Here is a 26,616-nt window from a genome sequence, read left to right on the forward strand (position 1 = left end):
AGTAATATAAAGTCTTTGTCTGGACAGGATGGTATTGACTCCACCCAGGAAACTGTGTTTGTGGGTATATGCACAGGGATAGGTAGAGTGGGTGTTGGGGGTTGAACCTACATCCACGACTGGAGAGTGCTGCAGCATTTAGAGGTGATACCAGAGAAAAATAATGTAGCCCAAGGCTCAGGCTATCCCACCTAACAGGGGACATCAACCCAAAATACCAAAAGTATCTCAGTTGATATAATCAGAATCCGAGCCCCTTCTTATACCTCACTTACATCCAACCCCACAAATCAGTGAGTGGAAAATTTTAAGCAAAAATCTTGACTTGTGGTTTCACTCCAGTCTTGCTGTTTTTCTTTTAAAGTGGTCACCACCTCTCCTATCCCCACCCCAAAGTTTTTATGTATTTACTTGTTTAACTTCTTAGAAAGCAAACTCCACAGGAAAAGAGACTTTGCTTTGTTTATAGCTGTATTCCCTGGCTCCCCAATGGGAAAGAACATGAAATTCATGTTTGAACAATGTACCAGGAGACTTTAGATGGAAAGAACAGCACAGGTGAAATATCCAAATGACCCTGTGCCTAGTTTCTGGCCTTCTTTATCATGTCAAAATACAATTTTGTATTTCTTTTTTATATAATTCATATAATGAATAATTATAATTGCATTACATTGAATGATGTGCTACAATTAACAAATTTAAAATATTTTAGTCAATATTGTTAATAAGTAATTAATATTTAATATACCTATACTGTATAAATGTACAGGTAAATACACTCATGATTTAAATTACATCGTGATTATATTAATAATTATGTAACATAATTTGTGCATTATGTGCCATTATGCACATAATATGTGCCATTATAAAATGGCATTATGATATGCACACTAATCTTTTTCATTTGAAAGCTTGTTATTGAGATTTAACCTTTTTTTTTTTTCTTCTTCTTTTTTAAATGTAGCTCTACATTGGTGGCTTTCACTGAGGGCCATTTGGTTCTTTGGAAATTACCTGGAGACACTATTGATTGACATGGCTGTGGGTGTGCTACTGGCCCCTGTTGGTCAGAGGCCAGGGATGCTGCTCAAACCCTCCTATGCACAGGACAGCCCCAACCACCAAGAATGCTCTGGCCCCAAATGTCAACAGTGCCAAGTTGCAGAAACCATGCTGTGGAGTCTTTGAAAGAAAGCATATGACAATCTGTAGTAAGGCAAAACTATTATTATTACTACTATATAAAATAAAAACAAACACTTAACTAAGCAAGCTGGGCACGTGGGGGGAAGGCCACCTTCCTGGCGAGCCTCCTCCCAGGAAGAAGGCAGGAGCCGGCTGGCAGGGGAAAGACCAGGGTTGTGATCTGAACGTTCCCCTTAGAGCGTGGGCCCTCAGGGTGGGGAGAGGAGGTCTGGGGGTGGCAGACCTGTGAGCCAGAAGCAGTGCCAAGTGAGCTGTTGGCTCAGGGACTCCTGTGGGGGCAGAGGGGTCAGTGGATAAAAGTTCTGTGGTTTGGAGCCTCAGAAGAGGGTGGCAGGGCTCCAAGTCTTAGGAGCCAAGGAGGTCAGAGGGCTGCATGTGCCGGGGCTCAGGAGGGCTCTCCCGGTGTGGCCCCTGGGACGGTGGGGCCTGTGCTCCGGGACTTGCAGCAGAGGGTGCGAGAGCATGTCCTGGGCTGGCGTGGGACCTTTGGCAGGTGGGGCAGCAGGCAGGGAAGGCCGCGGGCAGGCCGGAGGGCAGGCCCCGGCTCAGTCTCCTCCTCACAGAGGCAGATGCCCAGGAGCGGACGCTTCTGTTCAGCGGCCCCGGCCGGGGCTCGAAGGACGGCTGCACTCCGTCTCTGACGACCGGCCTGAAGGCGGACGGCCTGCGCTGCGGGCTCTGCCGCTGCCTCTTGGGCTCGGGGTCCTCAAACCAGAGCGGCCCGTCGAACTTCCTCTTCCCTTTGTTGCACCGGCTGAGGGCCTTCAGCACCGTCTCCCTGGAGCAGGGGTCCGAGGCCCGCTGCGGGAGTGGGCACTTGTAGAGGCTCGCTAGGCCTTGGGGGTTGACCTGGCCTTGGACCGGGCTGCGGGGCCAGTCGGGGTCCGGGGCCTTGCCAGGTCTGCGCTTCCAGCGTTCGTAGAGGGCGGGGGTAAGCTGAGGAGTCAGGAGCAGCCAGAGGGGCAGCCTGAGCCGGTTGCACCTGGCCGCCGGGGTGCCCGCCGCAGCCCTCCGGCTTCCGGCGAGGTGAGCGCCATGCAGAACAGCGTGGAGGGCTTGGGGGCGATCCCAGGGCTCCGGCTGTCCCAGGGCAGGTTTGCTGAGCCCCGGGTCCTGGGGACGGCGGGAGGGCCTGGGCCTCAGAGGTCGGTGCGGCTGTCCGGGTCTCCTGGGCCTGCGAGGCAGCGCTGCCAGCGCGGCCTTGCGTGTGCCCAGGCACTTGAGCAGGTACCTGCTCAGGTAGAGGCCCATGTGAGCGGTGGGCGGGGTCAGTGTCTTTAAGTAGGGATCTGGTTCGGGACGTGTGTGGTCGAAACCCTTGGCGAAGGGCACAGGGTTCAAGTGACAGTTGGTATCCAGGGGCAGGCAAAGCACGTGCCGCACCGGTTACTGGCGTCTGGCACCTGCCAGTCTCACGCCCCACGGACACGAGGACATCACGGGACGCAGTGGCAGCGGGAGGCGCCCCATGCTATCTGGAGGGCAGGGAAATCTCAAGCCTCTCCTTCCCGTTGCTGCTGCCAGACACAGCCCTGGGCAGAGGGGCCTTGCACCCAAGTCTACTTCTCTACCTGACATTGTCAGGGAGAAAATATAAGAATTTCTCCAGGGCTGGGGTTGTGGCTCAGTGGTAGAGCAATCGCCTAGCATTTGTAAGGCACTGGATTCAATTCTCAGCACCACATAAAAATAAATAAAATAAAGATATTGTGTCCAGGGACATACATAAATACAGTTATATACTAGACAAAGGTGCCATAAACATTGGAGAAAGCATAGACTCTTCAACAAATGGTGCTAGGAAACTGGAAATCCAAATGCAGTAGATTGAAATTGAACCCTGATATCTTACACTGTACAAAACTCAACTCAACGTGGATCAGGACCTTGGTATTAGACCAGAGGCCCTGCACCTACTAGAAGAAAAAGTAGACCCAACTCTCCATCATGTCCACTGAGGAAAGAACTTCCTCAATAAGACTCCTAAAGTACAAGAAGTAAAATCAAGAATTCATAAATGGGATGGTATCAAATTAAAAAGCTTCTTCACAGCAAAGGAAACAATCAAGACCATGAAGAGAGAGCCTACAGAATGGGAGAAAAACTTTACCACATGCACCTCAGAGCATTAATCTCCAGGATACGCAAAGAACTCAAAACACTTACACCAAAAAACAAACAAAAGCCCAGTCAATAAATGGGCAAAGGAACTAAACAGACACTTCACAGAAGAAGAAATACAAATGGTCAAAAAACATATGAAAAAAAGTTCAACATCTCTAGCAATTACAGAAATGCAAATTAAAACTGCACTGAGATTTCATCTCACTCCATTCATAAGGGCAACTATCAAAAATACAAGCAACAATAAATGTTGACAAGGATGTGGGGGAAAAGGTGCACTTACATATTGCTGGTGGAACTACAAATAGGTGCAACCACTCTGGAAAGCAGTGTGGAGATTCCTCACAAAACTTGGAATGGTACCACCATTTGACCCAGCTATTTCACTCCTTGGCTTATACTTCAAGGACTTAAAATCAGCATACTACAGTGACACAGCCACATCAATGTTCATAGCAGCTCAGTTCACAATAGCCAAGCTATGGAACCAACCTAGGTACCCTTCAACAGGTGAATGGATAAAGAAAACGTGGTTCATATACACAATGGAGTATTACTCAGCCATAAAGAAGAACGAATTATGGCATTTGCTGGTAAATGGATGGAACTCGAGAATATCATGCCAAAACCAAAGGCCGAATGTGCTCTCTGCCATGTGGATGCTAACCCATAACAAGGAAGGGCAGGGAGAGGAAATATAGCAGTTCATTGGATTAGACAAAGGGAAATGAAAGGAAGTGGGTGGGAAAAGACAGAAGAATGAATTGGACATAACTTTCCTATGCAAATATATGAATACATGACCAGTGTAACTCCAAATCATATACGACCACAAGAATGAGATCAAAATTGTAATGGGGGGCTGCGGAGATAGCTCAGTTGGTAGAGTGCTTGCCTCGCAAGCACAAGGCCCTGGGTTCAATCCCCAGAACCACCAAAAAAAAAAAAAATTGTAATGGGTTGTACTCCTTGTACGTATAAATCAGCCTACTGTCATGAATATCTAAAAAACAACAAATAAAAATTTAAAAAAGAAATGAAAAAAGAATTTCTCCAGATAGCTACTGACAGAAGGATGCTTTCTGTCAACATTGTAAATATGAACATAATACAATGGGATGCTCTTTTAAAGAATAAGAAATAAAACTATTTTATCAGTAAATGTGATTGATTTGTTTCATTGCTGTGGGATATCATCACTTTTTGCAATTTAGCTCTTGAGGAAATAATGAAAACCATCTAGTTTTATATTTTAGCACTGACAATGTTGATTTTATATGGACTCTCCTGTAATTTTCAGCTCTACACATTCATTTACAGATGGTTTCCTCTTTGAACACTACTGCTATTTCTCTTCTTTCATTTCTGTTGGCAATCTTGGAGTAGAGCAAGGCACATTTCCTACTAGCAGTTGAAAACTTCTAACTTCAAAAATAAATTGTTGGGCTGGGGTTGTGGCTCAGTGGTGGAGCACTTGCCTAGCACACATGAGGCCCTGGGCTCCATACTGAGCACCACTTAACAACAAATAAATAAAATACAGGTATTATGTCCATCTACAAAAAAAAAAAAATTAAAGAAAACAAACCAAATTGTCCAAGGGCTGCTGGGTAATTGATTATAGTACTTATATTTGGAAGTCTGTTAAACAATCTTCTTTGAGAACCTTTCCCTCAAAAGCATGTGTGTAACTCGGAAGTTCTAAATGCCAAAATGGAAGGGAGTGGGGACAAAAATACAAGCCACAAGTTAAGGCATTGATTTAGTCCAGATTTGAAGTGAAAGACTGAAGGTGAAGACACTACATAGACTTAATGAGGAAGTGCCAAGTTCAGAGGGGACCAAGTGTTTGTGACTTAGGGGAGGATCAGCCAGTGGGTGCAAGGGAATGAGATCCCTAACACTCTCCACTCCCTCTGAGGTCAGTTTTTGGCCAACTCCTTATTTAAGAAGTGATCCCTATCTATGTGATTTTGAAAAGAGATTCCTAGGTATAATTTTCTTCTTAAGACAGTTTTCATGATAGACATGACTTTATACGTATATATCTGTTGATAGTAAATTGCATCAGAGTGGATACTCAAATGCCATTGGGCACGGACTTCTTATAGTGTGTCTTTCCAATGTCTCTAGAATTTTCCACATTTTTTTTTTTTTTTTGGTACTTAGGATTGAACCCAGGGGTGCTTAACCGCTGAGCCACATCCCAGCCCTTTCTATTTTTTTCAGACAGGGTTTTGCTAAGTTTCTTAGGCTGCTGAGGCTGTCCTCAGACTTGTGATCCTCCTGCCTCAGCCTCTTGAGTCACTGGGATTACAGGTGTGTGCCACCACACCAGGATCCACATCCTTTTAGTAATATAACCCAGTGGATGTCATTCTGGTTTGTAGCTAAAGAACCTCTGACAAACCACAGCCTTCTCCTGGTGAGCTGCATACAGTTGTAAGTGAATCAACCCTAAATATGCTCTCTACTGGTAAACCAGTGTTGATTAGACACATTCTCATGAACACTGAAGACTTCTGTCCTTTCTCATGCAACAAGAGATAAAGGATTTCATTGGATAGTTGATGTTAGAGAATACTGCGAATCAGTTGTGTTCAGTCAGGGGTGAGTTTGCAATAGATATTAAAGGATGTCCAGAGATATTTTTGGTTGTCACCATGTAGCAGGGGTGGGCTGGGGGATGGTAAGATTCTACAGGCATCCAGTGGGTGGAGGCCTACAATGCTCCTAAACATCCTGCAATGCACAGGACAGTTTGCACAGCAAAGAATGATTTAGTCCCAAATATCAATGATGCTGAGGTTAATACCCTTCATCCAGCTTCCCCTAATGTTACCTATCCATGATGCATTCATCAAACTAAGAAATTAACATGGGATCAATACCAGACTTTATTCAGTTCTCCTGTTTTCCTGCTTGTGTCCTTTTTTGGTTCCAGATCTACTTCTCCTTGGTTTCCTCCACTCAGTTCTACTGCCTTGGTCATGAAAAACGTCTGCATATGGAGGACTTCATCTTGGGGACTGGAAAAGGGATATGGGTCAATGTTCTTTACAGCCAGATAAATCAAGCCTCTATAGGACTTTTATTGCTCCTTCCCTATGGAGGTGACTAGAGAAAAGAAGACTGTTCTGGGTGTTTTCACAAGGACTTGCAAGGAGCTGGTGTCCAGAACAAAGGAAGGGAAAGTCCTATGTTCCTGAATCCCCAGTGGCATAGCAGCAAAGCTAGAAAGCTCAGTGCCCATCAACGCAATCACATCTGTGTCCTGCAGTGGGATGCAGGGCCAGGGGCTCTCCTAACATAAGCATCATAAATGCCAAGTCTCCTTCCATGACAGAGTTGAAAGAGCACCTGAACACAGTTCACCAAATTACACTTCCTGGAAAGTGCCTGTTATTGTCTCCACTCTGAGATTAGAAAATAAACTATATTTCAAGTGACTTAGAAAAAAATATTACCTTACACTTAACTGATAACAAGGTATCTACTAATTCCTCTAACTATGATATTTGTGTAGCTAAGGAACAACAAATAAGAAAAAATCAAAAACAATTGGCATCCCATGTAAGAATTGGAATAGAACGTGAGTTGAAATCAACCATCTGGTGATTATCTAAAATCAAATCACAATCTGAATGTACACTTAGACTGGCAATTTAGAAGGTTACCAGCATCACTGAATTCGATTAGACATAAAACAGGTGAGCAGCCTGTTTGCAAACTTGTCTGCAGTTTGCAGGAAAAGGTGCCCCCACCTCTGTTTGTCTTTCCCTTCCCTCACCAGGCCTTGGCCCACAGGGGCTCTGGAAACTTGGGAAAGCTGGGCTTTTAGTGCAGGTCCCCAAGCCCTCAAGGGTCCATTCCAGGAGCCTCAGTATAATAACCATGTTTTCCAGTTCCTGTTTCATGCTTTGACTTCTGGGACCTTGGTGACACTAGGAGGACGGTCTCTCCCAAGGTTGACTAATTCCTAGAGAAAACAACTGGGAGTGTACCTTTCGCATGCAAACTAAGCTCTCCAGCCCACAGCCCCCAAATCATCCCCTTTCCAGGTTCTTACACTGGAGTGATTATTTCTCTGTCCTAAGTAGTCAGGTATCAGACAACTAGGGAAGGGCCTTGGGCCCCAGAGGCTGAAATTATTCAAGTGGCCAAATCCTCAAACCAGCTTACCCTGCCTTGCCAGTTTCTTGCCACAGAAACTCCAATAAAGGCTCTTGCCCTCATATTGCCCTTGCACCTGGTGCTTCCTGACCGACCTGCGGGTCCTCCACGTGACCCTGCATGGTGTGCCATGCCTCCTACGTGGAGGGATCTTTCTCCTTCATGAAGGTCATTACCATTCTGCACATTTTACCATACCGGATTAAAACAAATCCTGGGTACCCTTAAAACACTCAGCCTCCAGAGTGGACTAAAGCAGGGAGCTCACAGGAAGCCTGCAGGAGCTCAGAGTCCTCCTTCCCGCCAAACCCAAATGTGGGCTAGGAATTTGCAATTCAGTTCTCCATTAGCTAGCTGTGTGACCTGGCAGGACAGCATTTAATCTTGTTGAGCTTCACTATCTTCATCTGAAAAACAAAGACAATATTAGTGTCAACAGAAAGCTCTTGGTAAGATACACTAAGCACTTAGCAAATATGGAGTCACACAGCACTCATAAATATTATTAGCTCCTTTGATGATCATTTCCCATAGTTGCTTGCTTTTATCTTTTTTTTTTCTGTTTAAAATATACTCTTAAGCTATGGCACATTTTAACCATTATTTACTTAGTTATTGGCTTTTGTTCTCTTTTACCAGTGCTTAAAAACAGAAATATGATGCAAGACACAGAGGTAATCTTAAATTTTCTAGTAGACACATTCAAAAAGTAAAAAGAAAACAGGTGAAATTCATTTGAATAATATATCTTATTTTTACCAAATAAACTCAAAATATAAACAATTATTAATGAGACAGTTTACATTTTTTTCTGTAGGAGTCTTGAAAATCTGTTGTATATTCTATACTTATAGCACATCTCAATTTAGATGCTACATTTTCATCAGAAATACTTGATCTGCATTTAGGTTTCAAAAAATTCACACTTAAAAACATGTACACACATTGACCTACTTACAAACATTCTTAAAAGTTTTCTAATAACTGAGTTGAATATTAGTTTTTAAACTGAAATGTAAGTGAATTAAAATTAAATTAAAACCTCATCTCCTCAATCACTAACCACATTTCAAATGCCTAATATAGTAGTCATAGCAGTTTTAGACCATTTAAAATATATTAACAATGTTGTATATCAAGGAATATCTACATTATCTGTTAACTGATCCCAATGTTCTTTAAAGTAAATGACAATATTGCAACATTATCTTTTCAGTCTATGATACAACTCATCATTTAAAGTTGGTAAAAGTTTTTTTCTGAACCTTTAAAAACACACCTATCACAACCAAGCCATTTTCTTCCAGTACTGCATCTTTAAAGCTTTCAAATTTAACTGCATTTCAACACACCAAGTGCAACTGAAACAAGGTTAAAAGGGGCTGGGGATATAGCTCAGTTTGTAGAGTGCTTGCTTGTCAAGCACAAGGCCCTGGGTTCAATTCCCAGTACTACAAAAAAAAAAAGGAAACATGACCCTACAGATTCGCTCCCAAATAAACAAACAACCTCATTCAATATACTACATTTAATGGTATTTCTTCATCACAAAGAAAGCTAATGAGAAAAGTATGACAATCAGGTATAAAATGAGATAATGAAAACAGGGGAAATTTAGGCAAGAACAATTGATATTTGGGGGGAAAATAAAATTTGCATAATAAAATGAGCCTCAGTGAGGGATCAACAATTATTCATTCCCATCTCCTGATTAGCATCAAAAACTAATAAAACTGAAATCCGTTTGCATCTAAAGCAGAGAATATATTTCAGAGAAATGTATTCTCCCTATAAGAATTAGATAGGAGTTGAAGACATGAAGAGACATTTCTTTTTTAGGGATGATCACTTAAAATATTCTTCCCTTTTGGATGTAACATTTAAAACTAAATCACAGAAAAAGTTGTAAGAAAAAAATCTATTTCTTTATGCACTCTCTAATTCTCTGTAAATTATTCCTTGTCCATCACTCCTGAACTTACATTCTGGCATTCCTATCCTGAGCTATCTCAGTGAGACACCTCAAGATCATGACTAATTTCACCTTTTGTTTTCTTTTTTCTAATATGTTTTATAGTTGTAGTTGGACACAATACCTTTATTTTACTTTTATGTGGTGCTGAGGATCGAACCCAGGACCTCACGTGTGCTAGGTGAGCACTCTACCACTGAGCCACAGCCCCAGAGCCCCACCTTTTTCTTGAAGAGGATCCCACTTCCAATTCCTATTGCATTTATTTCAGAAAGACTTTTGAAAACTTACTTTCTCTATTTCTATTGCCACAGCCTTCATTTAGGCTCTTACCGTCTCTCACTTGGTTGGATTAATCTACCCTTTTATCTCTGCATTGTTGCCTAAGTTAATCTAAAAAAATAAAGTAGGTGACTAAGTGAAATTATGCCATGCCACTTTCTTGTTTATTATAGCTACTGGCTGATGATCTATCCTTTAAGCTTCAACGATCACCATTCTTCCTGCCTCTTCCACAATGTACATTCTACAACCTGGCTATGGCACTTTGCTTTTTGGCCATTTCCTGTGCATGCTACTATATCTGCTTTTGCACTCACTTTTCCTTCCCTCAGTCTAGAATGCCCTTTTGGCTAACTCCTACTTGTTCTTCAATACCCAATATAAATAACCCCTTTATAGTGAAATCATCATAGGCTCCTCTGAGTAGTCTATGTCACAAGCCTTCTTCTGTGGTCCCACAGCACTTTGAGAAAACTCTTTCAAATCACATTCGCTTTATAATTCTAATTTCAGGTGTGCCCCTTTCACTAGACTTTGAAGTCAGGCTAATCAGGAGTAGTATTCTTGGCACTTTGTGTAGTACCTGGCATGTGGATGACACTCAATAAGCATTATGACTAAATAAATGAATGAATGACAAAATACATAAATGTTATTAGGTGCCTAAAAATGCAAAATTCATTTTTATAGCCTAATTATCCTTTTGTTCTGTATTGCAGTCTTTCTTTTTTTTATTTTTTTGAATTGCAGTCTTATAAATTAAAATCTGATTAAACAGTATTGCTATTTAATACAGAAGTTATTTGTAAAGTTGGCAAAGGTAAATTAGCACATATTCAACACACACAAAGGAAATTGATTTCTGGCAAAGCTTTTATTTCATTTCATGTCCTATCTTCTACACCAATTATAAAATCTATACATAGAGATATATGTTTGTTAATAGAAAATATTATCTATACCAGTAGAAGGAAGTGTGCATAAAAGTAGACAAATGGGAATGGAGGGAAGGAGTATGGGAATCGGAAAGACAGTGGAATGAATGGGACATAACTTTCCTATGTTCATATGTGAATACATGACCAATATAACTCCACATTGTAAGGAATCCCACCGAAACCACGCTGGACACGGGAAATCACATAAGGGAGTTTATTAAGCAAACAGAGTGTCTCCCTGCAGGGTAAGAGAGAAAATGAGAGGAAAAGAAAGAGAATGAGAAAGGGTGCACACTAGAGAGAGTGTGAAAGCCAGGAGGATAGAGAAAGTGAGGAGGAGAGACAGAAGAATGAGAAAACATGGTGGGGTAGCTACAGTAAAGCAATTGAATTCCGCTGGGTTAATAGGGAACCAATATTGGAGAAGGACACTTGCAAGCTGACTGATGAACCAATAGCTAGCTAGGATGTGCACAGATTGACAAGTGGTTGGGAGGCGGGGAAAATGGCTGCAACAGAAAGGGCGGGGAAGCAGCTTTGTACATTACGCACATCACATACAACCACAAGAATGGGAAGTTATACTCCATGTACGTATGATATGTCAAAATACACTCCACTGTCATGCACATCTAAAAAGAACAAATAAAAAAATTCCTTAGGTTATGTGTATAAGGTAAATATGAAAAAATAGAATGTGGCTGGGGGATATGGCTCAGTGGTAACTTGCCTAACATGTATGAGGCCCTATGTTCAATCCCCAACCCTGCAGGAAAAAAAAGATGGGAATTTTTACATACGTTCAAAATAGTTCATTGATTATTCATCAATTCTCTGGCACATATGCAAAACAACTGAAAACAAAGTCTGAAAGAGACGTTTGTACTCCTAGGTTCATAGCAGTGTAACTCATAATAGTCAAAATGTGAGAGATAAATAAGCAAGATGTGATTTATCCATACGATGCGATGTCATTCAGTCTTAGAAGGAAGGAAATCCTGTTATATGCTACAACATTGGCCTTTACAAACAAATTCTTTTTTTGTCAGCAATGGAGATTGAACCCAGGATACTCTACCACTGAGCTAGATCCCCAGCCCTTCTTTTATTTATTCATTTGCTACTAGGGATTGAACTCAGGGGCACTTTACCACTAAGCTACATTCACAGTCCTTTTTATTTTTGACACAGGATCTTGCTAAGTTGCTTAGGGCCTCACTAAATTGCTGAGGTTGACCTTGAACTTGAGATATTCCTTCCTCAGCCTCCCAAGTAGTCGGTATTACAGGTGTGTGCTGCCCAGTTCAGTTTAGTATTTTATTTGAGGTGGGGTGTCTGCTAAGTGGCTGAAGCTGGTCTCAAACGTGAGATACTTCTGTCTCAGCCTTCTGAGTAGTTGGGTTACAGTCATGCACCACTGCGCCTGGCTACAAATAACTTCTCAAGAACATTATACTAAATGAAATAAGCTAGTCAAAAAAAGACAAATACTATGATTCCACTCATAGGTTTCTAGAATAGTAAGATCCACCAAGTCAGAAAGCAGAGTCTTGGTTGCCAGGGGCTGAGATGAGGGAGAATAGGGACTCATATAATGGGTATAGAATTTTAGTTTTAAAAGATAAAAAGACTTCTGGATATAGATGGTAGTGACGGTTACATAATAATGTGAATGAACTTAATATTACTTATCTGTACTCTTAAAAATGGTTAAGATGGTAAATGTTGTGATGTGGATTTTATCACAAGAAAAGACAGATGAGTTCTGTGCCATGGCTAACAAGAGAGGTCCATGCTGCCATGGAAACAGTTTGATGTGTCTGATGTTGATATGACACTCTTCCTTTAACTGCAAATAGGACCATCAGATCTCCTTCTTACCTGATTTGTTTGTAGAATCTTCAAATTCCACAAGGAAAGAGTACCTGTTATTCCAGACATGGTGACAGGTGGCTGGGTCATAAGAGATGGTGAGCAGTTTTAAACCAGGATCCAGGTGTCCTTCCACTGGATGTTGATAGATGACTGTCGATCACCCCCAGGAACCATGTCCACACTCTCCCAGAGTGAATGCACTAGGAGAGAGCAGGGTGGGACCACTAGCAATGGGAAGTCTTCAGAATTAGCAACTCGGAGCCTCAACTGTCTAAAGCAGAGGATAGAGGCAGGCCAGAGAGCACCTGGCAGGGGTTCACGTCTGCCATCTTGAAAAGCCAACATGTCCCAGTCTGCCTACTAATGTCACCTGAACTCAGTGTTGTCAGTCCCCTTGCAACAAAAAAACCATTAGCGCCAGGTGGAAATGGGGTTTTTGCAAGTTAGTTTCTTTGTTTCATTGCTAATTTCCCAAGTCCCCCTTCCCCAAACTGGCTTTAAACACAAAGCCAAGCCAATTTAATTTCCAATGGCAGACTTTGTTTTCAACAAGGAAATGGGGGAAGAATTTTGGAAAGCAAACTTTCATCGAGTACTGTTTTCAGCTGGGTGGCTAGTGGGAAACCGCTGACGTGCACAGTGTGCACACTGAGCTCACCTCTGCGCCAGCAACCAGGCAGCCGCCCTGCAGGACCAGGGGAGAATACCAACAGTGCTAAGGTCCCTCAAGTTCTTGGCCTGTCACTCGAATGTGGACATCATCTATTATGGTGTGAACACATGGTTCGTCCCCCACAGACACTGATGAAGTGACTGAGGTTGACTCTTTCCCACAGAATCAGGTCCCAGGGATCTGCAGCAATAAATATCAGCATACTTCCTGCTAGCAGAGACCTGTTGAGACACCCACATGTGATGAATGGAACCCCCATCTAGTGGTTTTGGGGTGGTCCAGTTCCCAGTCTTTTAGAAGCATCCATGGATGGGTAGAATCAAAACCAACCAGAAATGTGAATGGACAGAAGTCATTATCAGTGGCCCCCTGCATCTTGCCCCACCACTAAGAATGAGTAAGGATTCGATGCAAGTAGCTGTTCTGTTATCCAGTCTAATGCCCTGTGTGTGGCAGGGGCATCCTGTTTTCATAAAGAACAGAAACCTGCCTCTAATTTACTCTGATAGGAAAGACACTTCTCTTGCTTTACTAACTGCCCAGACAGAAATTCAAAGTTTTGGCCTTGTTATTTTTGGAGGGTGGGGTACAAAAGTGCCCTAGCAGCCCAGCTGTATAGACACTGAGTCGTGTTTTCCTGGGTCTCTTGACCAGTGGTTCTCAACAAGGGCAGTGATCCTGCTTCCAGAGAACATTTGGCAATGTTTAGAGACCGTTTTTTTTTTTTTTTTTTTTTTTTTTTTGGTTGTTACAACTAGAGGGTGATAGTGCCATCTAGTGGATAAAGACTAGAATGTCCCACAGCCATCCAGCACCAAACACTGTGTTACAGTTGAGAAATCCTGACCTATGGAAACTCACAATATTCTTTTTAAAATTCCCTCCTATAGCATAGTATTCTTTTATCTCTGGAGAGATCTTAACCTAATGTTTTTATTTTTCTCTTGTTCCCTAGAGAAGATGAATTATATCCTATTTCAGAAACCTGAAACAGAATGCATTTAAACTGGCCTAACAGTTTAACATTATAATATGACCAGAATGCAGTCTCCTTCTAGAAAGCCCTAGAATCGTCTTGATTTTAATTTAAAGCTGGCTGGCCCTAAGAGATCACACATCTTCTGCTCTGAAATATTGCAGCTGATGATTAGTGAATTCACTTTCTTCATAGCCAATTAATGAGGGTCTCCTTGAAGAGTGATCAGGTCCCTAAGAAGATACCCTTGGTTATCCTTTTCATTTTTCCCCCCAACTTAGCATGAAGTTTCTCTTTCTTTCCTTGGTCATCTTTAATTGTTGGCCACTTCATTCAGGAAATGGAAAGCATCAACTCTCACACCCACAAGAACTAACTAGCACAAGAAAACTGGGTCCATTCCTTCACTACCCTTTCATGACCATAAAGCTATCAATAATGCACTTTGCTTTACTGGGGTGGGAGGACTTGGTCTTTGTCCCTTACTGAAGTCAGCTTTTTGCCAAGGTCTTGTTTTTCTGAAGACAGTTCACATTTTTTGTTATTCCCTCCCCTCTTTTTCTTCCACTTCAAAAGCAGACTGCCAATTTCTTGGTAGTTGGCTCATATTTTTTCTTAAAATGGTAGTTGTTAGTGTGTTCTAACAGAGGCTTTATTTTCAGGATTTTCTCACATGTAGAAAGTGAAACAGAGATGGTGATTATGTAGAGGCATTAGTAATCTGTTGCTGATAAGCAATAAAACCCCAAACCCATTTAGATTTTATGGTAAGGATGTAGTTAGTTTCATATGAAGTCCTGGGTTTCATTTATTTTATGCTTCTGTCATGTATTTCATTAGCTCTTCAAATGTGGAAAGCTCATTCTTCCCTTAGTCCCTCAGTTCCTGATCCTCCTCCTTTGGTCCGATCTATCTTCCTTCATTCCACTCGTTGCTTGCTCCTACTTCTGCCTGCCTGGTCACCACCTCCTTTCTCTTCCTATCCTCTTCTGACATGATTCCCACATATTACAATTTTAAAAAATTAAAGCACCAATGTTTTTCTTTGCAACTTATTACACAGGTTTAGTTTTACCTGTATGCATGTGATAATTATCTGCCTCTCCCTGCTCTGCAAGCCAGCTGGTGTTCCATCAATACTCATGGATGGAATGAGAGGATGAAGAGCATTGCTGGGAAGGCTGGATTCTCCTTTTTATTTCCTCTTACCCCACTGATCACATTCTTTCTTCTTGAAGAATATTTCAGGGTCATTTCTTCCTTGCCTTGCCCATGATCACTAGCCAAGTTCAGGCCACTACACCCCAGACTTCATATGCAGCCTCTTGGGGGCTCTCCCTCCTCTCTTACACCCCTGGGTTCCTGTGTTCTGACCCTCAGCAGTTTCCCTAAATTATCAGCTTTGCCACGGTGCCTTCATGTTAACAAATGTACATCAACCTGTAACTGTGTCCAAGGGTCCAGATGTTCCCATTCAAGCCTCTCTCATTTATCTCATTCCTCCGCCTCCTCCTCCCCAAGCTCTGGGCTTCCTCTGGTGCTCCCCTTGGTCGGCCCAAAATGAGAGGTGCTGGAAATGGAAAAACACCCACCAGGCTTTGAAGACTTGGTATAAAGAATGTAAACTTGCTTGTGAATAATTCCTATAATGACAACATGTTAAAGAAAGACAATCCTGAATACTGGATTAAACAAAGTATATTACCAAAATTCAGTTCATTCTTTTTCCCTTTTCTAACCCATTAGAAATCAGAATTACCTTTGTGGCTGGTATTTTGTATCTACTGGATAGCATCACCTTCTACCCTCATTTATTATTTATCCTGTCCCTTGCAATGTTCTGCCCTTTTCATGAGGGATGTACTTTTTCCTCATGGAACTGAAGACCAATCTTTGTAGGTCCTGCCCTTAGGGCAGTAATGGGATACACAGGGACCCTCTGTATGACTTTGTTGAAGATGATCACAAAATCACAAATTATCTTCTTGGAGCTCCAGCACTGTAAGAGGCACTTTGATGCTGAGTTCATTCACCACCAGATACACAGGCCATTATCAGCACAGGAGATTAAAGTCTGTACTTTCTGTGGTCAGTCCAGGGCAAACTGCAGGGAGCTCAAGAAAACCCCAAGGCCACTGTGCAATCCCAAGGTGCTCTTAATTGGCTCATTGTTTCTCAAGGTTATTGGAAAGCTAATGAAAGACAACAGTTTGGGGCATCATAGACTATGAAAATTCTTTGTGAAGATACTGCAAAGGGAGCCTCTTAATACTATAGCTTGTTAGGTTTGGTGATCTTCAAAACTGATTGGAAAAATAGGAGAACAACTTGGTAAAAGTCATAACATAGATCAGTGCTATTACATACAAATTCCTCTAGAGATAGAAATGTACAAAACTGTAAGGGGTAGGCATATGTAGTTATGAAATGTGGATGATTTTGAATTTATATGTAAATAACCACAATAGTTTGTGGCTACATTTTAGACAGTGCTATCCAAGTCATGTTATTTAAAAAGATGTTTTTCTTCTTTAAAAGAATATCAAATTTGTACCATTTCTATTCTAGCTGACATTCTTTTTATCTCATTAATATAAGAATGAACATTATTAACCGGGTGTGGTGGTGTGCACCTGTAATCCCAGCAGCTCAGGAGGGTGAGGCAGGAGGATTGCAGATTCAAAGCCGGCCTCAGCAACTTAGCAAGGTCCTAAGAAACTTAGTGAGACTCAATCTCAAATTTAAAAATAAATAAACAAATAAGAAGAGCTGCGGATGTGGCTCAGTGATTAAGTGCCCCTGGGTTCAATCCCTGGTACAAAAAAAAGGAAAAAAAAAAAAAGAATAGGATCTCATATGTAAAGTTTTTTTATTATTATTTTTTTTATCTAGCTTTTAATTTTTTACAGACTGCATTTTGATTCATTGTACACAAATGGGGTACATCATTTCATTTCTATGGTTGTACACAATATAGGTTCATACCATTCATGTAATCATACATGTTCATATGTAAAATTTTTTTAGGCAACAATTAGGCTCAAATTCACTAGGTGGCACACTAGTGATAGGCACAGGCTTTTCTTATTATTATGTTACAAGTCCCCACAGTTAAGACCCTCAACAGTTAACAGTCTATTAACTGAGATAATGGCAAACGGCAATCTGAGTTGACAGCTAAAGATGAACCGCAGGAAGCAAAGATAAAGCAGAGAACACAAAGCTGATGTAAATTTTGCATCCAGAATATGTTGTAACCTCCAGCTTTCATTCATTCCTTACACTGCTTCACCTCATCTTAAAAATGGTTGGGTTTAAGCATCTGAGGAAGGTACTGAGCCAGTGAGGGGAACAATGACGACGACGACTAAGACAACTGTCTTACTACAAGCAGCAGCCAACACTGAGTCTCCACTGTGACGCAGGCACTAGCAAAGGATTTTGTGTGTTATCTTTTCTAACCCTCAATAATCTTGGATCATTCTTGGCCTCCAGTGTATATCAGGCCATACACCGGGCTACTGGGCTGCCAAAACCAATGAATGCTGTCTACACAGCTAAGTAGGTGAGGGGTCGGGATATCAGAAGAGGAAATGCTCAGTGAGAAAACAAAGACCATAAAATGCTGGGTGAAAACAGGTCAGGACAGTGCAGTATGCCAATAGCCAAATAAATGGTGACCATGCCATTTGTCCTACCAACTTGGAAACAAGCATGTGTCCTACGATGTGGGAAACTAAGCAAGTGAAGTCTCTCCTCTTCAGGCTACTATCTTTATTTTTTGTTAGCACTAAAAGCAGCAAAGTATCCTAAGCACATAAACATACTGACTTTAGATCTTTAACCTTCTGTAACTTCTGTAAATAAAAACAAACAACAGGGCTGGGGTTGTGGCTCAGTGGTAGAGCACTTGCCTAGCATGTGTGAGGCACTGGGTTTGATTCTCAGTACCACATAAAAATAAATACAATAAAGGTATTGTGTCCATCTACAACTTAAAAAAAAATTTTAAAAAGAACACAGAAGGGAAAAAATTCCACACAAAAAACATTAGTAACTAGTTAAGTATGACTAATTTTTTCCACCCTAAGTTTTAGACTACAAAATACCAGTGTAGGTAGGATGTGGGCACACAAAGCCACTAGAAATTTAGGATAATCCCGTTCATTTCAATGAGAACATAGTCAGTGTTGGAGGAAAAAAAAAAAAATATATATATATATTCATGGAGCCATTTCAAGAAAACAGGTTTAGCCAGATTAGCAATGCTAAGGAATTCCCTTTCTCATGTGCATACTGGTTCAAAGAGAGTAATGGCAAAGTGGAAAATAAAGCTGAAAAACCTTGAATCTTGAAGGGCAATATTTGAAAACTATGTTCATTCACTGCGAATAATGGAAAATATACAAAATAACTATTTAAAAGATAAACTTGGCCAATTCACTAACATCACATAACATATTCTATCATTCCAGTGGTTCTCTATTAGGGTTATTGTGCCTCCCCGCCTTTTCAGGGGAGATATGGAAATATCTTGAGACGTTTTCAAACAAGATCATCTGTGGGAGGATGCTACTAGTAAAGGTCAAGGATGTCATTCAACACCTATAGCACCTACAGTGCTCAGGAGAGCTCCCAACAAGACTGATCCACCTCCTATGTCAATGTCCTATGGTGAAGAATCCTGGCGACAACCCAATGAGGACACTTAACTTATATTTCCCAGGAAAGGACACGAGGTTTGAGGAAGACCATCTGCTGCCTCACTTGATCTCCAGTGTTTATAGCAGAGCACACATTTGCAAGCTGGTCAGCTAGAACTAACTCTGGCATTTGTAAATCAGGTCAGAATATTCTGGAACGTGAACTGCTTAGAAACATTAATATGCAACTTCAGGAAAGTTAAGATTCACAGAAATCATCTGCAGTCTGTGGATCAGCCTTAGTAAAAAGATCATTGCTAAAAAGAAACAGAAGTATCAGTTCCAAGATGTCTGAAAGTGGACATCCCTCTTGTCTGGTTTCTGCATGAAATCATTCTAGCATACTAAAACTGGTCAAGAAAGGACTTTCTATATTTATTTTAATGGATCAATCAGAAAACTGTCATGCTCACAGTTCTTAAGGCATATAATCCCACGCTGGACTGCCAGTGACATCTTATCTGGAAATGTTCAACCCAACAAGCTTCTTTGCTCTTTAAGGAAGTGTTGTACTCACAGGTTCAGTTGAGGTATAGATTGCAGAGTTTTGATTCAAGGACCTGCGGACCAAAAAACTCCACAGCAAATGACCCTCAGATTATTCATCACCTCTATCTTTAGGGTCAAATTTCCATCAGTTGCCAAATAACTTGTAGGAACCTAAAAACCTAGAGGGCAGAGGAGCAAAAAGTGTAAACAGATTGAAAATCAATAGAAACATTGATGTAGGACCATGATATTCAGACTAGTAGTTCACACCATGATGTGGATGCTTATCCTTTAAGAGCAGGGTCTCATCTCTCTCCTTTTAAGATCTGATGGACCACAAAGTCCTGCCTGATCCAAAAGAGGAACCTACCCAAGTATGAACATAACCAAGCTCTGAGATTTCTAATGGATTTCTGTCAATACTCACTCCAACATTTATTGTCATTTCCTTTGTTCCAGGCAGTGCTGAGTGCCGAAATGGAAAGATCAGCAAGGTTTAATGTCTACCTTCCAGGCACGACATTTCTCCTTTTAGGAGCCTCCTGAAATGCACACAGTATAGGAAGGGAAACAGCAAAATAGTTCATAGCAGTGTTCATGCCTCCTCAGGTTTTGTCTTCTACCAAAGGAATATGGCCATGCAGGGGAGGGAGTGGGTAGCAAATACACACAAAGAAAAGTTGAGGTGCACTAACACATTTCAGTTAAGATCTGAGCTGTATTTCTTCATATCACCTTCCCCAAAGTATAAACATACATATTAAAAAGAAAACCATCACAGCCCCAGTGATGCTGAGCAAGAAAACAAACATTATAATTTCACCTTCCCTTTCAATACACAACCCTATTAATTGCCTATAAACTGGCTCTTCTCAGTACTGATGTCTTTGATCCTGTTCCCTTTGTGGTAGAGGGGAGAAGGCTACATCTAAGTTTAAGGAGAGAAAATCATATTGTAAAATGAAGCATAGTATGGTGCTTTGTGCCTGCATCACTTTGCTACTGTGTACTGTGAAGCAGAGAAGCAGGAATGTGTGGCTATCATGTTAAAGGGGTCTAGAAGGTAAATAGTAAATCCCATGAGACTCCTTACCTCCAGGCCCAATTCCCCAAACCTGGGATCTTTAGGCTACTGTACTCATTTGTAATACAGTACCATAGACCAGTTGGTTTAAACAACAGAAATTACTGTCTTGCAGTCTGGAGGCTAGAAGTCTGATATACAATCATCAGCCAGATTGGTTCCTTCTGAGGGCCATTAAGGATCTGTCCAGGCCTTTGTTTGGATGCTTTTTTTTAATGGGTCAACTTGGCTAGGGCATGGAACCCAGATATTTGATCAAATACCAATCTAAAGGTCACTGAGAATCTATTTTTTAGATGAAGATTACCCTCATGTGGATGGGTCTCATCCAATCCAGCTTTAAGTGACAAGACTGAGGTTCCTGATGAAGAGAAAATTCTACCTCTAGATTGCCTTTGGAATTGAGCTGCAATATCAACTCTTCCCTGGGTTTCTAGCCTGCAGGCCTGAACTGCAGATTTCAGATTTGCCTGAGTCCACACTCATGGGAGTAAATTCCTTAAAATAATCTTTTCCAGTCCCTAATGGTTTGTCTGGAGAATCCTACTACACCTCACATTTGGTAATTCCTTGGCATGTGGCAGTGTTAATTCCAATCTTCACAGGGCATTCTCACTATGTCTGTGTCCAAATTTCCACTTTAATTAGGACACCAGTCTTATTGGACTAGGGACTACCCTAATGACCTCAATCTCACTTTTAAGGTCACATTCTAAGATATTGTGCCTTAAGACTTAAATACGAGTGTGGGGGGGTACAATTCAACTCATACCCAGTAGTGACACAAAAGTATGTCAGCATTACCCAAAAGGTGTTAGAAATTCTCAAAGTTAAAATCACTTTTGTTGAGTTTTACGTGTGTGCTTGCATACATATAGTTTTTAGAGTGAGTATGTCAAAATGGCTCAGACAGAACTCACCTTGTTTAGGCCATGTAAAAGTTCAGCTCAGAACTTCTACAAGTAGGTATTCTAAATAAAATTTTTAAAAAGAGAAAAAAAAAGTTCAGCTCAGGCTATGTCCATGCAAAAACAAATCACAATGAATTTCATATATACATAATTATACTGCACTAAGAAAAAACAGTAACAATAATAGAAAGACCAGTAGAGAAGAGCAAGTGGATCTTGGGAGGAAGGATGAGAGGGGATGGGAAGGTACTGGGTGTGGAATGGATCAAATTATTATGTGCATGGACAAATATGGTATAACGATCCCACTATTATGTATAACTACAATGCACCAATAAAAAAAAATGTATGGCTTAGGACTTAAAAGACAGACCAGATATAAACTTTCAATACATTATCATGGAAATACCTTGAACCAAGTAAGAGTACCTATTTTTTTTTTTTTTTTTTTTTGGTACTAGAGACTGAACCCAGGGGTGCTTAACTGCTGAGCCACATCCCCAGCACTTTTTAAAATTTTGAGACAGGGTCCCTAAGGGCCTCACTAAGGCACTTAGGGCTTTGATAAGTTGCTAAGGCTGGCTTGAACTTGCAATCCTCCTGCCTCGGCCTCCCAAATAGCTAGGATTACAGGTGTGCACTACAGTGCCCAGTGAGAACTGAGTTTTTGAGTATGTTCATCACCTGAATTCCCTGAACAGGTTTAAAAAGCAATAGGCAACAAATTATCTGAATATACAATCAGATTCTGCCTTTCTCCCCCCTTATTAGGTAAAATGTGAAATGTATACAAATACAGTGAGAATAATGTAATAAATTACTTATATATCCAATGTTCTATGTCAAAAGTGATTGTGGCTCAATGGGCCTTATGGGAGCTAGGCTTTCTGTGCTACATGTCCTTTGCTACCACTGATTATGCAAGCCTTGGATTTTTCTAACACATTCCTTACTGGCTATTTTGCAGATTTAGAAATGTGTGAAAAAAAAAATTCTAGGTCTTTAAAAGCATTCATAAATTGTGTATTAAGTGCCACACAGATTGAACTGTCTGACTAAACCATTTATACTTATGCAAAAGTTCTGGTAAATGGTTACAGTTACACTGAAAAATTCCTTGTCATCAAATTGACCCTTTATTTTTCCACCTTCTGATTTTGGAAGGAAGCCAGCCTTTTACATTTCCCCCAAAACTAACTTAGAGATTTTGTTGTCATTCAAGAAAGCTTACCTTCCTCCTCTCACCTACTTCTTTCCTGAGGGCAAGATCCCAATCTGGAGTTACCAAAGATTTCAAGATATACTTCTTATACTTGATTTTTGTGTTGCAACTAATAGTTCTAGCGCTGCTAATGAAATGCAATGCACTTCCCTCTTTCCATCATTTCCATAGTACTCATTTTCACTCATAATTTACTCAATCTTTACTGCACTCCAACTGTAAACAATAGCAGCCTTTTGCCTGGCTTCAGGGAGGGCAGAGAAGGTGTGTACTGGCACAGAGAACTGTACCCTTGTTGCTTTTGGCCTTTTGGTAAACTCCAGCCCAGGTACTTAGTTCACTGTGAATTCCCATATATGCTGCAACATGACTTCTCTGAGAAATGGGCACAGCTGCTTCTCTCAGCATAGATTTCTGACAGTTCTCTAAACCACACCAAGATTTTAAAGAGCAGAGTGGAGATGGGCAGAATACCTATAAAGGAAGCAGTAAAAGCAGAAAACAATGTGATTTTCAGTGGCTGACACTGAACAAATTCTATCCAAAGTAAGGTTTACACATCTTTATTAATTTCACCTATTTCTCAAGCTTGTCCAGCAAAAATAAATGAGATAATTACACTGATATTGACAGTAATGAGTTACCAGCAGCCTCAAAGCAGTAGCACTTAACACTGAAGGAGAATCCCTGTCACCAATATTTGTATTTTGGAGGTTATTCTCCTCCAACTCTGGGGTATAACACGAAAGAAAAAGGGCAGGAAGAACTGAAGAGTGGACAAAGCTCAGGCTTTTCCACAAGACTCAACTGTGCTGTTGATCTTCTATACTGGCGATAGCTGTGAGTCTGTCCTTTACCCCTAGCCCAGTCGGGGATAAACTCAATAATGCAGATCCAAGAGAGTCCCAACTTGCTGTGCCTCGGTTTCTGGAACTGCAATTTGTTTATCTGCCAAAGTCTGTGGGACAACTGCTCTACCTTTAAATAAGCAGGATCCAAAAAGGGTGGCTGGTAACCCTGACACTGGAGAAATTGGGCTAGAACGGGAAGGGAGCTATTCCCCGCCGCTACCCTCCCTCCCCTTCTTCAGAGAAGCCCCGCCACGACCTCGGCCATACCGGCAGGACCCACAGCTTCTTCAGCTCCAGGGCCCATTCGTGGAGCGTGGTCATCAGTGTGGAGACACGGTGTAGTCCCTGTACTCTCTGGCTACCGCGCTCCCCTGAGGCTCACGCTGCACACTGTAGTACGACCCGAAACGAACCGAAACCTTGTCGCTCGCTCTACGGAGCCAAAGTTCTTGCGCGCGGCCATCTTGGTTACGCTCTCTCGCAACTCGCAACGCCCCTCACGCCGGGAAACGTCATTCCTACGCCAAGCCTCGCCCCTGCACTTCCGGCCTCCGCATCCATGAACACGGAAGCCCTGCCCTGGCCACGCTCTCCGCTCTAAACTCCCCTCCAGGTCAATGTAGACGGGTGGGTACCATCTAAAGCAACCACCGGACTCTCGCTGCGGCTACGTCACTATCTTCCATAGGTGCCACTGTCCTTATGTACGGGAACAGGAAGGCAACGCCCGGCTCGCGCCCAAGCTCAGGGCACGTCTCTGCGTCCCGCCTACTTCAAGCCCCTCCTTCCCTTCCTGCTACCGACCCTCCCTCGCGCTACTCCGGGGTCCACCTCCATCCGCGGCCACGCCCCCACACTCCGTCCAGAACATATCACTGAGCATAAGGCATTTTACATCCTTGTGATCACCCGGTCACGTCCATCTTGCCCACCCGAAGTCCCTCCCTTGTGCCCCTCCCTTCCCGCACGGGTCACATTCTTGTTCAGGTCTTGCCGCGGCGATTCGCCCAGGCTACAACTCTTCCTCTGGGCATTGGGACCTGTGCTCCTCAGTGACCGGGCCGTTTCCACGGTGCCAAGGTCCCTACTTTCCTCTTTGACCAGGCTAGGGCCCGGGTTTCATGTCCTATCCCTTCCCTCTAGCGACACTCTTCCGTCTTGGCCAATCCTAGCAGTCTTCCCAGGCTACACGCCACAACTTTGGGCCCACGTCAGTCAAGCTTATCCTGCGCATGCCTGTTTACTTGCCTTAGGTCCTGGCACGTCCCAGGGTTCCCAGGCCACCCACTTTTGGTTCGGTTGTGGCCACACCTCTCCTGCCAGAACTAGGTCCCGCTACTAGAGGGATCGCAGGTCTCCTTAGAAAATTGTCCAGGCCATGGTTAGACACCAGTGGCATTTTTAGCGTGAAATGAGACCGCGGTTCTCTGATCTTTCTCTAAAATATGACTTGTTCTCTTTTCTCTCAGCACTTTAACCACCACCCTTTAATGAACCGAAACCAGGTATGAAGCAGAACTGTTAAACTAGTTGTGAAACTCTTCCTTCCAGCTAGGTTCCATGTCCTTTAACCCCACCTCAGGAGCCAACTGAAACTGTTCTTTCCAACCCCTCAACATACTTGAAATACTAGGCAGATGTGCGGCATAAGCACACTCTTCCTCTGCTTCCTGGTTCCCTCGTGGTGTCTAGGGCCTGTTGAGACCACCACGCTTAGAATTCTGCTTGCTGTCCTCTTGTACTCCTTTTTTAATATTCTGGGATCTACAAGAGAAGAGTGAGGAGGTCATTGTAAACTTTAATTTTTTTTTTTTTTTGGTCCAAAAATCTCTGAATGGGCACTCCTGCAGGAAGGATACTTTCTCTTCTCCATTCATGCATTTATTCAAAACGGATCCATCCAGTACTATGTTCCAATGACAAGTAAGACATACCCCAAGGAGCTTATAGCCAAAATTTCCCCCAACTTGGATTTGAATAGGGGCAAGAAATCAGGAGAAAGTTAAAGATGATGTGATAAGGGGTTGATGGGTAGAAAAGGATCTGGTAAGTGCTGGTCTGTTGATCCAGTTAGCAGCATTTGGGGGCAGGAAACAAAGGAAACCATTTTCAGAGTACTTAGGACAGCCCCTCACACAACTTCTCAATAAATCTTCACTGAAAATATGCCCTTTTTCACTTGTGTAGAGGACTATAGTTTTTCCCTCTGTGGTAGTAACATTGGCTACATATGATTCAACATATGCCAGCAGCTCATGATCTTTTTTCCCTTTGTCCACATCTAGCAGTCAAGATTTTATAATCACATATAAAGTATGACTTCCTTTCTCTCCCACCTTCTATCCACCTCTGCTGTGAAGATAGCAGGGAGGGGATTCACAATGCTGAGCTAAAGGAGCACAGAGTAAAGAACAGTTTTCAACAAAACATTTTTATTAAGTTTACCTTGACCCTGAGAACTCTCATTTATAGAAAATGTTTCAAATGCCAGTCATTTTTTGCCTGAAAAAATAAACTCACATGAAATAGGATCAAGTACACAACTGTTACTGCCTTGATTTTTATAGCATTAGTTATATTCACCTTCTGCTACAAATGATTTGAAGCACCTTACCAAAATATAAATAACATTGTATAAAAGAAATAGTTTAAAGAACTAGAGAGGTAATTCATTAAGGAAAAATAAAGCAATCAGTTACATACCCTTGGATCCAGAAGAGTAGCTGAAGATGACCAATAGGTTTCACTATAAGCTTACAAATGGCCACAGAAAATATCAAATAACAATTATTTGAAGGTTTTACAGTGTTTTTCAAAACCAATCGGGATTTGTTTTTGAGAAACATAGTTTTTCTTAAGCTTTTTAGCCCAGAGGGAAATGCCAATTCCTCACTATGACGATGCTGTTCATTAAGTGGGAAATATGTATCATATGGACTTACCCAAATATCCTCTGTATGTAAACTGATGTCATGATCACAAAACATAGTGCATTAAATCAATTTCATGAACATCCAAACTTTCCAGTGTAAGTACTCAGATCCTCAATGTTCTGGTTTAATTCACGGTAATACTTAGATCTTCTTTCCCTTGGATGGCAAATAAGTTTCCACTCACATGTCAAGTCTTGT

General features: G+C 41.8%; 1 long non-coding RNA gene across 1 annotated transcript; it reads right to left on the minus strand.

The window, feature by feature from the left end:
* Positions 1 to 3,746: 3,746 nt before the first annotated feature.
* On the minus strand, positions 3,747 to 24,675 carry LOC306650876. Its single transcript, XR_013761046.1, has 4 exons — positions 22,925 to 24,675; positions 14,712 to 19,596; positions 12,583 to 12,776; positions 3,747 to 7,916 (listed from the first exon to the last, which is right to left on the minus strand). It is a non-coding gene; the product is annotated as an uncharacterized lncRNA (long non-coding RNA).
* Between the last annotated feature and the right edge of the window lie 1,941 nt (positions 24,676 to 26,616).

This window comes from Sciurus vulgaris, assembly GCF_902686455.1.
Source record: "Sciurus vulgaris genome assembly, chromosome: X".
Lineage (NCBI taxonomy): Eukaryota > Metazoa > Chordata > Mammalia > Rodentia > Sciuridae > Sciurus > Sciurus vulgaris.